At 40.6% G+C, this 17,415-nt stretch overlaps 2 pseudogenes; both read right to left on the bottom strand.

Annotated features, from left to right (window-relative positions):
* Positions 1-1,457: 1,457 nt before the first annotated feature.
* LOC145992513 (glucose dehydrogenase [FAD, quinone] pseudogene) lies at positions 1,458-1,982 on the bottom strand (annotated as a pseudogene).
* Positions 1,983-8,687: 6,705 nt separating this feature from the next.
* On the bottom strand, positions 8,688-17,238 carry LOC145992512 (glucose dehydrogenase [FAD, quinone] pseudogene; annotated as a pseudogene).
* Between the last annotated feature and the right edge of the window lie 177 nt (positions 17,239-17,415).

Here is a 17,415-nt window from a genome sequence, read left to right as displayed (position 1 = left end):
ATAATTAGTAAGATTTTACAGATAACTTCCTTAAATATGAGAATGCAGGCGATACAAGCCTCTCCAGCTTCTTTGGTGGAGTGATTAAACTATGGCACCTGACCTCAAGGGGTCTCCCCGATGGCGCAGTGGTAGCGTCGTCGCCTTGTAATCAAAGGGTTCCGGGTTCGATACCCAGTGGAGGCACAAGTGGTTCGGATCCCACTTTAAACTGTAGGTCCAGTCCCGATTAGCCTTACTGTGTATAAAGTGGACTTAAAACGCCAAATCAACCAACCAACCAACCTCAAGGAACTAAATTTTGTGAATAAACTGTTTTCATAATGTTAGCAGAAAGAAAGTATGAAAGGCAGTCTGTTGTTGTTGTTGTAAAAAAAAAACTGGCATGTTTAGCTTTTGATGTTGAACACCAGGTATAATCTTTACTTTTCAGTATAACATGTAACTAAGATTTTGTTACGTCATGAATTTTATGACAACTGTTGGAAATGCACTGCAGTGTTGTACGACCTCATGCAACCGTAGACATTTGTATCTGACTTAAAATTAGAAAATAGGATTATACTATACCATTTCGTGACTTTTTTTTTATCTAGTATCTTTGCTGAAATGTTGCTTTCTGGTGAATTAAAAGTGAATGACATTTTCGGCAGTTTTTTTGTGTTCATGTCAGACCCTTCAACAGAGATTCCGTGTGCAACATTCGAGTTAATATTCGTATCGTTTGTTGTCGCTACTATCTAATCTGATGTAAGAGTTCCGTATCTCACAGATGTTCTGTTAGTGCCGCGTGGTTTGTAGTAGTGGGAAGGAAAGCAAGCTCAATATCCGGCACGTCCCTTTTGGTAGAAGACATAACTTTTACGAAGCTTGAAACTTGAGCGGGGCCAGATGCTGAGATTGGTCCCGTTGAATTTACAAAATACTCTAAAAAATTGTCACTCATCTCCGTGACATCTGTGGGAATTGTTGATGTTCGGCCCAGATTTACCACGATACTAGTAAAAGTTGGATGATCCTGTAGATTTTCACCCACCTTCAGGTCTGCAATGACGGGAATGTTCTATTCTTGTAAATGTTCCCTAGGTCCTACACCAGACACCATTAGGAGCTGCGGAGAATTAATGGCACCAGCACACACGATGACTTCCTTACGAACAAAAACCTCAAACCTCCGACCATTTTGAATAAAATGCACACACCCTTAGCTCTCTTACTGCCTTTGTCTATTAGAATTCCAGCTACTCTGGCTCGTGTGAGAATCTGGAGATTTCTTCTTCCTCTAAATGGAGTAAGAAATGACTTTGACGTACTCCTACGTTGGCCATCCTTGGACGTGGTCGGTAGCCTCATGTACCCTAGTTGAGATCTAGCATTGACGTCCAGTTCCTTGTACCGCAACTCTTTGAAACCCTGCATAAAGGCTTCTACATTTACATCCGCATAACGAAACCTCTCTACACTCTGTAAGCCACAGTCGCATGGTACAATGTATTCGATGCTATGTCTTTGTCTCCGTTATCCTCTGATTTCAGGAAGTAATGAAGAACATCCTGGTAGCTCCAACCAGTGTTACCAAGTGCTGCCCATTCGTCATAGTCCTTCCTGTTTCCTCTAACGTAGAGCATTAGGTTGGTCGAACTACCTCCTCCGAGAACTTTAGGAAGTTGGCCCAGACATCTTCCATCCATTTGAGCGAGGCAAGCTTTTCTCTCCGGCTGGGAATAGAGTACCCATTGCATGGATGGAATCTGGGATATGTGACCACCCAACGCTGGGATAGTTATGACCGGTAAGTCATCGTCTCTTCCAGCTTCAAGTAAGAGTACGTTCCATGAAGGTACCTCTGAGAGTCGACTGGCAACCACGGAACCAGCCGTTCCACCACCGACAACCACGAAATCAACCGTTCTGACACACAAGATCCTTTTCGTGAAAATTAATAAGATTTCCAGTTGCCATATGTAGATTCCTGTTGTCATTGTCTGCACAAGTGTTGGTATTGTCTGTAAAGGAGGATGTTACGTACCCAATAGGACCAAGTAATGTGAATAGTTTGCCAAAGACGAATAGAGATGGCAGCACCAGGCGTACAAGGTTAAGAATTGGCATAATATATATGAATAACTATAAATAAGAACAACGGAAATTGGAAAGATGAAAAACAATAGAATATATTATAAGAAGACAAAAAATAAATATGAAAGAAGTAAATTAATATATATATTTTATTAATCAAGTCAGTTATCACATGTAAGTTAATATGAAAATTAAGGAAGTCAAAGCACTGATACAAGTTTGTGTCTTTGAACAGATATTGCATCTGTATGATTTATTTACCATTCCCGTAGAGGAAATTTTGTTTACATCAGTGACGAGCGCGTTCTGATCGACGCCCCACAGCACTTTTTGGTTGCGCAGTTTAACTGTAGCACCTACTTGGATGCGCATGTCAATCGGCTGCACCAAGTATACACTCTGTTGTACCTAGTTAGTGGTGGCGCGTTCCGATCGAAGCCCCAAGGGAGGATATTAGTATTATTCCCAAAGCTTGGAGGAAAAAGTTGGAAAAGGATAAAGGAATTCGTTAAATAGTCAAAACTTAAATAAATTGAAATCCAGAAGGAAGTCCAGATCCAGACCGTCCATTGAGAAGGAAGTCCCGATCCAGATCTGCCCATTACGAAGGAAGTACAAATAGAAGAATATCCAAATAGAGAAAATAAACAATAAAAAGAATATTGAGATGAAAATTGACTAAACGAGAAAATTATAGAAGAATGTAGCTTATCATGTAAATAGTCTTACTCCATGTATCCTGTTTTAAATAATATATTCGTTTAAACGTCTCCATTGGAAGGCGTCCTGTCTGGTTTCGTTGTCTACAAAGAACCCTACCCTGTAGATAAGATAGCTGAGTTTCAAGATTAAGGTTTATGTACCTTTGCACCAAATGAAGATAGCAAGGAACAAAAACATATGTATCATATTTTGTTTTCTCTTAGTTCTAAACAACACACATACTAGTGACATGATTTTTCAATATTTTATTCAGCAATATTTGTGAATTTAAGGAAGACTAACAGTAACTTAGGTCAGTGTATCATGACCGTTATGAATTCATAAGTCAAGCTAGTCGCTCTTGAAGTTGTTATTTCTTAATGATCGTTGCATTTCAGTTACAGGAATAATTGTAGTGGTATTTCTTCTGCATTTCATTCGTCGCAGAACACCCATAATATGTATTCATGCACTAAATACTACAGGAAACTTCAGAAAATTCTAGTGATACTCGTCATTTTTCTTCTTATATCATAAATTGTCCTTTTGTAAATGATTATTACACTGCTGTAACTAAAGTCAATTCTTACTCAAAATCAATCCAAAGATTCCCAGTTTTTTCCCTTGTTCATACGTGCATTTAACACGTATATAATTGAAATTCCCGAGAGCGCCTCTTAATATTGTTCCTTGCTATATCTCTGTGTGTACTTTGTACACCACACACACAACAAAATGACCCGAACCCTGTGGCTGAGTCGTTAGCACATCGCGCTGCGACGCTAGGGGTCCTCGGGTTCGAATCCCGCTCGGGCATGGTTGTTTGTGAATGTCAATTCATCAATTTCATCACTCATCCCCATCTTCGCAAATTAGCCAAGAGGCACAAAACGCGAAGTAAAATAAAATCAATCAATCAATCAACAACAAAAGGAAGACAGTAGAAGCCACGATTGGTTAGGTTGAAGTTAGTAAAATAGAGTCAAACTTCAGGAACGGTTTATTCTTTAACATGCTTTATACCAACAAAGAAATCACAACAATCCATTGCTGTTCGGTTCTTCACTCCTCGGATACCGTTGCCATTTTGGACATTGAGGTGGGCATGCGGCAAATATATATCAGTATATTGTATAAGTACCGTGCGTCCATTTCGATCTGCAGCCGAGAGATCGGGAGAAGCGTGGCGGGTGACACTGACGGAGATGCCGACATTTGCGGCCTGAAATGCCCGCTTATTTTTATGGACATATGCAGACATTTATATAAATATTGCAAAACGAGCACTAACCTGTGTTATAAGAGTATGGTTTTAATTTTAGTAGCTTAGTGACTGTATGTGCCGATGATTTTGACACGCCCACCTCTTGTGAAACACGGCGTAGAGGTTTTTTTGGAGAACGTTCTAACGCTGCACCAATATCATCGAGTTTTGCTTCGGTTAGAATCCGTCGTTTTTGCTTAGGTGTTTTGAAATTTAACGATACAGTTTCTCGTAATTTAAGGACAAGATGTCTAACCGTATCTCTGTGTGGAGTTGAAACGCATGGGAATTTCTGTACAAATTACCTACACACGTCTCGACACGAGTTTGTTTTCACGTACGTGTCATACATAAAAAATCTTTGTTCTAACGTGAATCTTGCGGCTGGCATTCCAATCGTCTCACTGACACGTCACACATACACACTACAATAACACAAACAAGTAACTGCAAGTAACCAAGAATAACACTCTTGCGCACAGTACGAAATTAACACGCTCTTGGTTTACATTGCTCGCCACTATATTTACAACTCTGTCTTCATCTAGTCGCGAAGGAACAAAAATCTCGAGCTCGGATATTTCGGATTGCAAGGAAGCTCACGAAAACCATTCACTTTTATCGGTTTCGTCTGCAGTGTAATCCTGATACAGTGTTGCACATTCGAAACCTCCAAACGATTCCCATGGCCACAAAACTCTTTCAAGGATATAAACTTAAACAGGACGTTACTGGTCAAAACTATGATTAAAATGCTTCATTATCTGTGGCTCTTAACATCGTTTCTATAGCGTATTTATTTGTGTATATAAGAGCAGAACTTGGATGAATTACAGAAGAACTTTTGCGTGTTATAACACAGGTTAGTGATCGTTTTGCAATATTTATATAAATGTCTGCATATGTCTATAAAAGTAAGCGGGCATTACAGGCCGCAAATGTCGGCGTCTCCGTCAGCGCCGCCCGCCACTCTTCTCCCGATCTCTCGGCTGCAGGTCGAAATGAACGCACGGTATATACTATATAAGTAACATTGATGAAAATATTACGTCCGTCTGCCCTAGAGAGTGATAATCCCGATTACTACACAAACACAGACAGTTTCTGATCACTTACAGACTGGTTCTTTTCGCCGTTAGTTTTCTATGGGAAGTGAATTTTTTGCATGTCGAACAGGCTCTGACAGTCTTAGCCCTTTTCCCCATACTGCATTATGTTCAGTAACATTTATAGTGTCCCCTTGCATGCTGCGTTTGGCCTATCAAGGCAGTGAAGGTGAATTACTGTTACATGATTTTTTAAATGGGGCACTCACAAAGAAATTTCCAGGTTGAAGGTCGAACCCGTAATCTACGATGGTGAGATTGTAAATCGACTACCCAGCTCAATGGTGGAGGTATATTGAACTTTAAACTGTAGGTCCATTCCCGATTAGCCTATCTGTGCATAAAGTGCACTTAAAACAACAGTTCAATCAATAAATTTTTCTAAAGTAGAGAAATTTTCAAAAGATCATTCCTGGTTCACGAATAAAACCCCCGTCGTAACGTTTAATATTTCCATTTTATCTTAATATTAATGGCCTATAACTCCCAAGGTTAACAATTTAGTTTCAGCGAGTACATTCCTACCCACACACACTTTTTCCTGGACCATGTACCTCATTCACCATTCCAGATAGGAGTAATTAATGATGGATGAAGGCAACATAAATTATATCATTTACTAGTTCACACGTATTTGGAACAATCTGTAGCACGTCCATATTTTCAGTTTTTCTCGGTGGATGCACATGATGGTTCGGATCCAAATTTAAACTGTAAGTCCAGTCCCGATTAGATTTTTCTGTGCATAAAGTGGACTTAGAATAAAATCTCCATAAAAATAGAAGATTTTCACAGTTGTTGGCGCATGTTAATTCAGTAAAACTAAAGCTTTGCTACTATCCGTCACGCAGTTTGGTCAGTTTTAAAAAATCCGGATCACTTTCAATATGGACTAGAATGTATCATTAAAATGTATCATTCCGTAACATACGGCTACCTGACTACGAAATAAATAGCCAATGTTTCATCCGCCTTTTTATTATATACTCCTAAACAAAATTTTCTAACAATCCTACTGCTGAAAGTGTCGAAGGGTCTACACAAATGAAGTCACATTAGAGTAAATACAAGAACCAGTAGACTTACGTAATATTGGAGAATTCAATTTTCCTTCCGATTGACTGACCAACCTAATACTGTACTCTCGCCAGCGAAGACAGGTTTAAATTTCCACATATTATCAGCGTTGATATGTAGAAGTGCACATGCTGCGACAAACTCACAAGTTTTCCCTGCAATGTATAGAATTGTTGGGGCGAAAGACGACTTTAGAGAATTATGACCATGTAGTATTGATAGGTGTGGAGTGTGTGAACTGGTCATTGTGCATAGAATAATGAGGAATCATGGAAATCTAGCTCAGGTATCAGTAGGACAATTAAGTATGAAATCTAGTCACTGAGGGAATCATAATTCTTTACTAGGTTGTGTTTTTGGCGGCCAAACTATCTTGTATTGTGTCGAAGAGCTATGTTTATTTTTTGGGGTGGGGTTTAAGTCATAATACAGCAAATATTAGAAAAATGGAATTTAATTAAGAACTACAAAAGGAAATTGAACATTTAGTTTTCTTTAAAAAAAAATGGTTGTTTGTTGATCAGTTTATGTGGATGGAAAATATTGCTGTATCAATATATTGAAATCAGGAGTACAAACGTACAGCAATGACTTAGATCTGCACATGAGGTTTATTACTGTGGACATTTTCGTGTCCTCTTTCAAGCACCATTCTCTTTACTGCATTACCTTCTGTGAAATGTCACCCGCTAGGCTCATTCCAATGACTGAATGTTTTAAATATGTTAACAATTGACGATGAACCAAACTTCTCTTTCGTGATCTGTAACAAGAGGCGCTCTTCATATCCACTACTCAAAGCTAGTTCTCCGTGATCGTATCGGCTTCTCTCTCTGGGTTCATCGTGGTAGGTTTCGGGTTTCCGCTGATCGCGACGACGGTCCATTGGGGTTCGTCATCAAGCCCATCTAGGTGGGTAAGGCCATGGAGAGTCAAGGGCAGATGTGAAACCAGAAGTCTCCTATTCGGAGGAGAAACATCGGAACGCCATAGAATATGGTGACGATGACGCCCTCTGCTATTCTGTACTGAACCTGTTGGGATGAACACCTCCACTGCTGCGATTCTTGTCCGAATCAGCCTGAGTGCCATGGCTGACTACATCTGAACCTTGCATCTGCCTAAGCAAGGGAGATTACTACAAATGCACAGCTGCGTTCGGACAGGGCTAAAACTAAAATTTGTGGATGTATAGTAGGTGGTCGAAGATAACTGTTGAAAGGTCATCAGTAAAGAGGATATAACTTGAAGGTCCGTATAAATCACTGTACAGGCATAATATACAGTATATCTTAACCTTATTTCAGAACCACGCAAACATATTATCCAATTTGCAACACATGAAGTTTCATTACGTAACGACCGCTGAAATTGTTGTGTGTGCATCCGGACGCAATTTTCTTCTACAAACAAAACAAATAAGGAATCACTTATATTTTCTCCTTTCAACAATTCCAACTGCAGTTGCAGCCCAGGACTCTCCAAGTCCACATTAAGATGGGTGCTGTAAAGTTGTTGGTCTTTAGTTTCTATTAATATTAGCCTCATATTCCCCATCAGCTCTCTTAATACTTCTCCATATATTACACACTTACATTTGCTTCTTATGTTTATCATACTGAGAATCGAGCCCAGATTTACTTGTAGTTATTTGATCATAGGTAAAATGCAATGTATATTACCATATGGCTACAGGGAAACTCATGAAACTAATAATATGTGATAGAGTGAAGGAACATGACAGTACTATACAAGGAAACGAAAGTCTCAAAGACAGAGCTTCAATACCCTAACCTCAACACCGAATGTCACCCGGGTGTGCAATTTCTAGGGACTTGTTTTATTTATGTTATAATTAAAAACTTAGCTACGGCTAGACCTTTCTCTCGTGTCAGAAAAATTGCTTCAAAAATGTCTTGCCCTTTGCAAGAACGTCAGAGAATTCCAATTATCAAAAAATTAATTCGTTTAAAAATATTCCTTCCACAGTTTTCTTTCGCTAGTATCTAGATACGTGTAACAGAAAAAATGCTTCAAAAATGTCTTGCCCTTTGCAAGAACGTCGAAGAATTCCAATTGTCAAAAAATTAATTCGTTTAAAAATATTCCTTCCACAGTTTTCTTTCGCTAGTATCTAGATACGTGTAACAATTCCGTTGCACGAAATTGAATTTCGAATTTCTAATTCCACACTTTTTTTTCTCTCGAAAGAAGAGGTTTCAAAAAGGGTTATTTTACACAAGAAAAGTGTACAGCAGAGATTATCAAGACAGGTTTCTATGGATATATCTTACATTCAATTACAATAAATATAAAATCGAAAGTAGTTCTTCTGAAGGCAATAGAAGAGATGCACTCTAAACCTGTATGTGTAAATTATAGTTAAGCAGAGGTAATGGAAAATAAATGAGATAGTGTTCTAAATAAAATTCGTGAACAAGTGCCAAGGATGATGACCTTTACGAACGCCAAGTATCCTTGATCATATCAGATCCCTTCTCAGCGATCATTACTATCGGTGCCATAGTATAACTACGTACATGAACTGGCATGATTGAGCCATGGATTACTCGAAGGCCTTTGATCCCGTGAACAGTCAAGTCTGGCGCTACGACTGCACCGGGGTCGCTTGGAGGACCCATCTTGCATGTACCTATGGGATTGGCGAATGGCAGCGTGTAATAGTAAATTGCACAACGCCAATAAGAGTCTGATCCGAACTCAAACTTCTCGCAACCTGCAACGTTTGTAGTGTTGAGCTTGGCACCGATGCTTCGCATTGCTTTCGTTTCGGACAACTTGACGGCAAGTTTTGTTCCTTCTATAAGCACTTTAACATCATCATCATCAGAGAAATAGTTGAAATATAAAAGAGGCATACCCCAGGGATTGGATACGTTTAGTTTCAAGTAGCCCACACTCTTCGGACGAAGAAGGATCGGAGCAATTGTGATACTGTCATAATACGCGAAGTTTGTGGTTAGCGGGGGTTTGTCTGTGGTAGTGGAGACAAGAGCAAATTCAATATCCGCGACGTCATCTTCGTCAGAAGACAGAACATTTGCGAAGCATATCACTTGGGTTATGCCGGATGCTGAGATTGGTCCCGTTGAATTAACAAAATACTCTAAATAATCATCACTCATTTCAGTGACTTGTGTGGGAATTGTTGATGTTTTTCCCAGATCAACCACGATGCTTGTGAAAGTTGGGTGATCCTGTAGATTTTCGCCAACTTTGAGGTCTGCAATGATGGGAATCTTTAAGTCTTGCAAATGTTGCCTTGGTCCTATACCTGACAAAATTAAAAGTTGTGGAGAATTTATGACACCAGCGCACAAGATCACTTCCTTACGAACAAAAACATCAAAACTTTGGCCATACTGTATAATACGCACACCCTTAGCTGTTTTACTGCCTTTGTCTATGAAAATTTTAACTACTCTGGCTCCGGTTAGAATATGGAGATTTCTTCTTCCTCTAAATGGAGTTAGGAATGATTTTGAAGTACTCCTACGTTGGCCATCCTTTGACGTCGTTTGTACTCTCATGTATCCAATTTGAGATTTACCATTGACGTCCACCTTTTTGAACCCCAACTCCTTGAACCCCTGCAAGGCGACTTCTACATTTTGGTCAGCATAAGGAAACCTCTCTACGCTCTGTAATCCACCAGTCGAATGGTACAATGTGTTCGATGCTATGTCTTCGTCTCCATTATCCTCTGATTTCCGGAAATAAGGAAGAACGTCTTCGTATCTCCAACCGGGATTTCCAAGTTCTTCCCACTCGTCATAGGCCTTCTTGTTTCCTCTAACGTAGTGCATTATGTTGGTCGAACTACCCCCTCCGAGAACTTTAGCTAGTTGTCCAACGCATATTCCCTTTTGAGCGAGGCAAGCCTTTTCCTCTGGTTGCGAGGAGATTGGCCATTGCAGCGAAGGAATCTGTGTTATGTAACCTCCCACCGCTGGGATATTGATCACCGGTAAATCATCGTCTCTTCCAGCTTCAAGTAAAAGGACTTTCCATGAAGGTACTTCTGACAGTCGACTTGCAACCACGGAACCAGCCGTTCCACCACCGACAACCACGAAATCAACGTCTATGGCACAGAAGACCCCTTTCGTGAAAATGAAGAATATGAATTCGAGTTGCCAGATTCTAGTCGTCATTGTCTGCTCAAGGTTTGTTCTCTGTAAAAGAAGAACAAAGGCATTTGTATCATATTTTCTTTTCTATTATCTCTGAGCATATACTATTGAGAAAGTATTCCAAAACTAAGAAGTAATCACGAATATTTGCATATTTTGTGAATTTGAAGTTAGGTTATTGACAGCAGTACAGTATATCATAACACTTGAGGAAGGTATTCTTATTGGTAGTTGCATTTCAGTTACAGGAAGAGTTACAGAAGTAAATCGTAGCAGAGCATCCTAAATTTTATTTATGCACTAAATCCTCCACCAATTCAAAAAGTTCTTGTCATGTTCGATTTTTTCTCTCTCAACGCTTCATAATGCTGTAAATGATTCATTAAACTGCTTAAACTATTTTCAGTCCTTTCTCAAAATCCATCCAAAGATTTCCAGTTGTTCCCTTCGTCACCTGTGTTTAATCCTATAGTGCAGTGGACACCGCGGTTGGTTTACAGGGTCGCCGCGAAATGTTCCAATATTTTCAATGAAATGATATGATTTTTCCAAATATGTGCTTCTTTAGTACTTTTTACATGTAAAATGCTTCTGAATTTGAAATGTGTGTTTATTTTTAACATTATGACAAGCAACGCAGCCACAATAACTGAGCGTTGCAAGTGTTATACAGGGTGTTTCTAAAGGTCGTTTACAACGCTTGGGAGGTGATTCCTCACACGAAAACAAGCAAAAAGTCTAAGTTCCATTTTTACGACTGAGGCTTCGTTTCCGAGATAGGAGCCTCGCAAAAGGTGACAAAGTGAACGTCACACCTAACTGGGACGAATACTATCACAGATAGAGAGGCGGTTCCAAGGGAATCATAAAGGAATCGTATGTGCTCAGTCCGGAAGTCACTATGAAAAGTTCACTGCACGCATGCGCAATGGAGTCCTCAAAGGAATTGGGGATTTCCAGCAACAACAATGCATGGAAAAGGTATGTAACGCAGCAAGAAGGACCGTGACAATGAGAAATGCGTTCAAGACAACACATCCCGACCTCAAACATCAAAACATGACCACCGAACACAAAATCCGAAAAGTTGAGCACGGTTGCATACCCCAGTTACACGCGAGGAATGAACGAATCATGTCATGTGGCATACGAGAGACAGGAGGAGGGAAAGAAAAACACAATATCAGATGATTGCGACAACGTGTATTTTTACACGCGACAACTACGTAATATCCCCCCCCCCCCACACACACACAACAAACAACAAATGCTACAATATCTTACGCACAGACAGTCCGTGTCACTGTACACCAACTGAAGATGTCACTTTCACCACACAAAGGGGGTGGGGAGCAATACCAAAAGTGTTCGCACGCGATCATTGTGACGCAAAAGAGACCAGTTTTGGAAGCGCTGCACAGGCAAGTCTGGCTCTCGTAGTCTACGTTTGACCTTCATGACTGCTGTTCCCGCGAGAGGAGCTCGAAGGGTTGGTTCTCTCCGGCAGTCGTCCCAATCGTGTTGCAGGTGCTGGGATATGATCAGCAGTTCGCTCTAGGTTGTCATACGCATTGAAGAGTACTAGTATGTTGCATTGAAAGAAGTTGACGTGGTGGAGTGGGCAAGTCAAGTATCGCAACAATTGGTCTGTGGTGTTCGTACGGTGATACGGCCAATTTGTGCAGTGTGCCAGTGTTAAACAAAAACAATACTTTGCAGTTCCAGCTCCCTATTACACAGATGGCTGCGTATACGACCCAGCAGCTAGCAGAGATGCATCTCATGTATGGGGAGGCACGTGGTAATAGCCGTGAGGCAAGGCGTCTTTATGGAGAACGCTTTCCACATAGACGTTTACCGTCTCACACCTTCTTTCAGGTAGTGGACAGTCGACTGCGTGAAACAGGGTCAGTGTTACCACCGCGACAAGAAGTTGGAAGACCCCGAAGTGTACGCACACATCAGTTTGCAGAAGATGTGTTAACAGCGGTCGCAGAACATCCTGGCACCAGTACGCGAGTGCTCGCTCGGGCACGAAACACGTCTCATGTGAATGTTTGGCGAGTGTTGTCAGATGAAGGAATGCACCCTTTTAAACTGCAGAAAGTACAAGAACTGTTACCTCGTGACTTTCGCCCTCGTATGGAGTTTTGCCAATGGTTGTTGCATCAGCTGGACACAAACCCTCACTTCGGGGCAAACGTATTGTGGACAGATGAAGCCATTTTCACCAGGATGGATGTCTTCAATAGTAGAAACAGTCATGTATGGGACTTTGACAACCCACATGCACTTTTTGTGGCCCATCACCAGCACAGGTTTTCAGTGAATGTGTGGTGCGGGATAGTACATGATCATTTAATTGGACCATACATTCTCCCTGTTCGCCTGAATGGTCGCACGTATCATGCATTTCTTAGTGAGGTTCTGCCTGAACTGTTGGAGACCGTACCTTTGGCACTGCGGCAAGAAATGTGGTACCAACACGATGGTGCACCAGCTCATTTCGATCGTAATGTACGACATTTCCTGCATGACGTGTTTCGCAATAGGTTCATTGGTAGGGATGAGCCTGTGCCTTGGCCACCGAGGTCGCCAGATCTCAACCCTCTCGATTTTTTCTTCTGGGGAGAAATGAAAACCCTCGTATACGACACACCTGTCACATCAGCTGAGGACCTCGTTGCTCGCATCAACGTCGCCGCCGCGACGGTAGCAGATACACCTGGCTTGTTTGCTCGTACTCGACAATCCTTGATTCGTCGCTGTCATCTCTGCGTAGAAGTAAACGGCAGACATTTTGAAAACCGTCTGTGATTATTGCCCTCGGCAAATACCAGTGAGAACACTTTTGGTATTGCTCCCCACCCCCTTTGTGTGGTGAAAGTGACATCTTCAGTTGGTGTACAGTGACACGGACTGTCTGTGCGTAAGATATTGTAGCATTTGTTGTTTGTTGTGTGTGTGTGTGTGGGGGGGGATATTACGTAGTTGTCGCGTGTAAAAATACACGTTTTCGCAATCATCTGATATTGTGTTTTTCTTTCCCTCCTCCTGTCTCTCGTATGCCACATGACATGATTCGTTCATTCCTCGCGTGTAACTGGGGTATGCAACCGTGCTCAACTTTTCGGATTTTGTGTTCGGTGGTCATGTTTTGATGTTTGAGGTCGGGATGTGTTGTCTTGAACGCATTTCTCATTGTCACGGTCCTTCTTGCTGCGTTACATACCTTTTCCATGCATTGTTGTTGCTGGAAATCCCCAATTCCTTTGAGGACTCCATTGCGCATGCGTGCAGTGAACTTTTCATAGTGACTTCCGGACTGAGCACATACGATTCCTTTATGATTCCCTTGGAACCGCCTCTCTATCTGTGATAGTATTCGTCCCAGTTAGGTGTGACGTTCACTTTGTCACCTTTTGCGAGGCTCCTATCTCGGAAACGAAGCCTCAGTCGTAAAAATGGAACTTAGACTTTTTGCTTGTTTTCGTGTGAGGAATCACCTCCCAAGCGTTGTAAACGACCTTTAGAAACACCCTGTATAGGCCTGACTTGGGGGCCGCGGGAAAATCTTGAAACAGTAAGGGTGCCGTGGAACGAAAAGGTTTGGAAAGATCCCCTGCTAGTAGTGAATCGAAAACTCCAGAACGTCTTTACATATCGTTCCTTACTGCATGTGCGTGTGTGCCTTGCTGAACAATTTACACCACACACACACAAGGAAGATAGTAGAGGTCTCGAATGGTTATATTAAAGTTAGTAAAATTCATTCAGACGTCTGCAACGGTTAGTTCTTTTCACAAGCTTTTTACCAACAAAAATCCTACAACAGTGCATTGTAGTTCGATTGTACATTCCTCAAGTACTGTTGCCATTTTCGACACCGGGGTAGCCATGCGCATGATATATCTTATTCCATCTACCCCAATCAGTATTCAAAACACAGTTTTGCTGCCATCTACCGATAACTTTCGAGAATATCAACTTGCGTGACTTTTCTACCTACATATTTGAATAACCTTATACATATTATTTTACCACATTGCAGTATGCCCTAAATAGTGGCTTGCTAGATAACTGCACATCGGCGGATTCATATCAATTTTGAACTGGTTTTCTTCTCTGCTAGTATGCGATAGAATGTGTAGTCATCTAGGCCAACCGGCTCTAACGGGTATGATCCACATCACAATTATCTGTTGTGTTGTTTTTTTTTCCTCTGGTTGTTTTCTCTTTGTGTTTACCGAGTGCTTGTACGCAGCCTTTGCTTTCTTGACAATTGTTGCAATTTTCTGTTGAGACAATTTTTACTTTTATCTTGATAATTAGGAATTGAACACAAACAATATTCTCAGAAATCAAAGAGTTAACTTATAGTAGTGATTCTCACAATGATAGCTTAATATAATCTATTTTAAGTAATGTGATACACAACACACTATTACCAGGTGAATTGAATCGTGATGGAATTGTTAACAAAGCGAACTACGACGCCAGAGGTCCGCTGTTCGAATCCCAACCTGGGCATGGGTGTTCTTTCTCAGTGCCCCTTCCTCAATTTCATATTATCAATCATTCTCATTTCCCGTTTGGCCGAGAGTGGCAGAAAAACGAAGTAAATTAAACAAAATCATCGATCATTAATTGAATCGGTCACACGAACAATATTGTGTCCAACAAAAAGAAAATGTCACAGAAACATCAAAACAATCAGCCATGATTTCTCTTATACGTTATACGTTTTTCCTCAAACAGGAAGTTTCACGGTGCAGAAAACTTCCATCTATTCAGAAAATACTATAATATAGAAGTCAAAGACATTTTTTCTCCAATCCAATTCTGTCGTAAAAACTGTTCGTGTGATCGATTCAATAACTATTAGTGGATCGTAACGTTCATGTGAGTAGATTCTTCTATTTGACGAGAATTCTATTTTCAATAATTCACCAATCTCCTTCAAAAGTATAAACAATCTACGACAAAATCGCTGCCAACAATGTTACTAAAAACAAGTAGTAAAACGTATCTCCATATGCCTATTGTTAACTACTTTCTGTTTTTATGAAAAGGTTTACGCGTGAGCCTTTTCCTACATTACGCTGTTGATAAAGGTAACTGCACAAATAGTTCTGAGGCACTACCGCTGATAATAATTCTCTTTCTTCCAGTTTTCCCCTCTCAACGTCTCTTTCTCTTCTTTTTATTTTTCTTAAGGCACTGATTTTGAAAGCAAAGAAAGAACACTTGATATGAAGCTTGTGGATATTCTCACCTGTTAGATGTTGGTATCTCAGCATTTCGAACACGTACTTTAGGAATGAGCTTGTATTTATCGCTTTGTGACATTCTTTTACCATTTCATGCGATACCTGGGTGGGAAAGGGTACTTATCAGACAATGATCTGACTGCAGCTATTACGAGTTTTCTCTCCGTAAGGAGTTTTGGTCAGCTTTCATCTACAGTTGAATACTATGTACTTGTATTCCAATTTTTGGTTTTTAGCTACAGGTGAATGATGGATGCTAAGAGTGAAGGTGGTGAGATTGTGAGTTGACCATTGAGCGACCTCAGGAACAGCCAGTAGTGAAGTGGGTAGTTCCGTCATCTAAGAAAGCAGTAAGAATACACTGGTTTGGATTAAGATTTCAATTGTAGATCGAATGCAGATCGCCCATGGACATCGATAATAATTGTTGTTGTGATTGTCAGACCATGCCATGTAATTAAGTAATACTTTGATGTCATACAGCACAACTTGTAATTGACATAGAGGAAAACACTTTGTTGTAAGTGATTTACCAACGCCTAAAGTGTTATTTTTTTGTGCCAGGTATTCAATAAGATGGTGCACTAGGTCTTAGACGTGAGAGATGTCCTGGACAGGATATTTCCAGCACTTTAAATTGGAAGAGGTGGTCCAATTGCATGGCCTCCTAGATCCCCTGACATTACTCCCGTGGACTTGTTTTTGTGGGGCTATGTCAAAGACACAGTGTACAGCACTCCTGTCACTGGTCGTGATGATTTGAAGGCCAGAATAACAGCTACCATGGTTACAGTTGACAGGGAAATGCTAAAATTTGAATTTTAATTAGATGTTGTATGCGCCACCAGAGATGCGCATGTTGAAGTAGACTTAATACACAATAAGACTTTGATGGTAAAACAAATGGTGCATGGGATCTTTATTTTTGTTATTTGCAAGTTGTGATGTATAACATCAAAGTTGTAGGGTATCTTTAGGGACACCCTGCATGATTGTTATTATGATAACACTGGGGAGACTGTTCTGCTTGAGCCACTTCAATGTTAAATATACGGATTGATTGATCAAATTAGGCTATTTTACGTCGCTTTTCTGCTACTTTTAGCTCATCGCGACCATATGGATGATTGATAATATAGCGTGCTCCGCCACCGAGGTAGGCATTTTGTATTCTGAAACGCATAGGTATTTTATTTTGGTATGATCTACCTTGCAAACACTTTGAGAATAGATCTTTGGAAGTTAAATGGGAATTTTTCTATTTGCATATTTTGTTATTTGATATCGCTTTCCTGTCACTTTCGAAAGTGATCAAGGCTCACTTACAAAGAACACCAATGTACAGGCTACAACTCGAACACGGGATGGTCGCGGTTAGCCGAAAGAGGATGAAAAGTGATGTGAAATAGCCTAATGCATTCATTCATTTGAACCAGGCAGTTTCGGTGCCGTTGTCCACATCATGTTGCCAACTATCAAGCCGGGTTCTGAAAATCTTGACTACTCTTAATCAATGAAGTAATGAAGTAAACAGGCTGATCTGTACTTACATGATGTTGAAGGATGCAATTCAACGTTCCTTGCGTTGGAATGTCCAACCAAGTACTGCATGTTGGCCAGGTAGAGACAGGTTTCTGCATTTTATCAGCGTTGACATGCAGAACTGCACATGTTCAACATAGCTCGGGTATCAGTAGAACACTTCAGCACGAGCTCTAGTTCCTTATGGAACTGGTTTCTGTCTTCAAACCCAAACATTTGTT

This window comes from Lepisma saccharinum, chromosome 9 (assembly GCF_977018435.1).
Source record: "Lepisma saccharinum chromosome 9, izLepSacc3.1, whole genome shotgun sequence".
In the NCBI taxonomy this organism is placed as follows: domain Eukaryota; kingdom Metazoa; phylum Arthropoda; class Insecta; order Zygentoma; family Lepismatidae; genus Lepisma; species Lepisma saccharinum.
The sequence above is the reverse complement of the archived record's forward strand: the minus strand, read 5'-3'. Positions and strand labels throughout refer to the sequence as shown.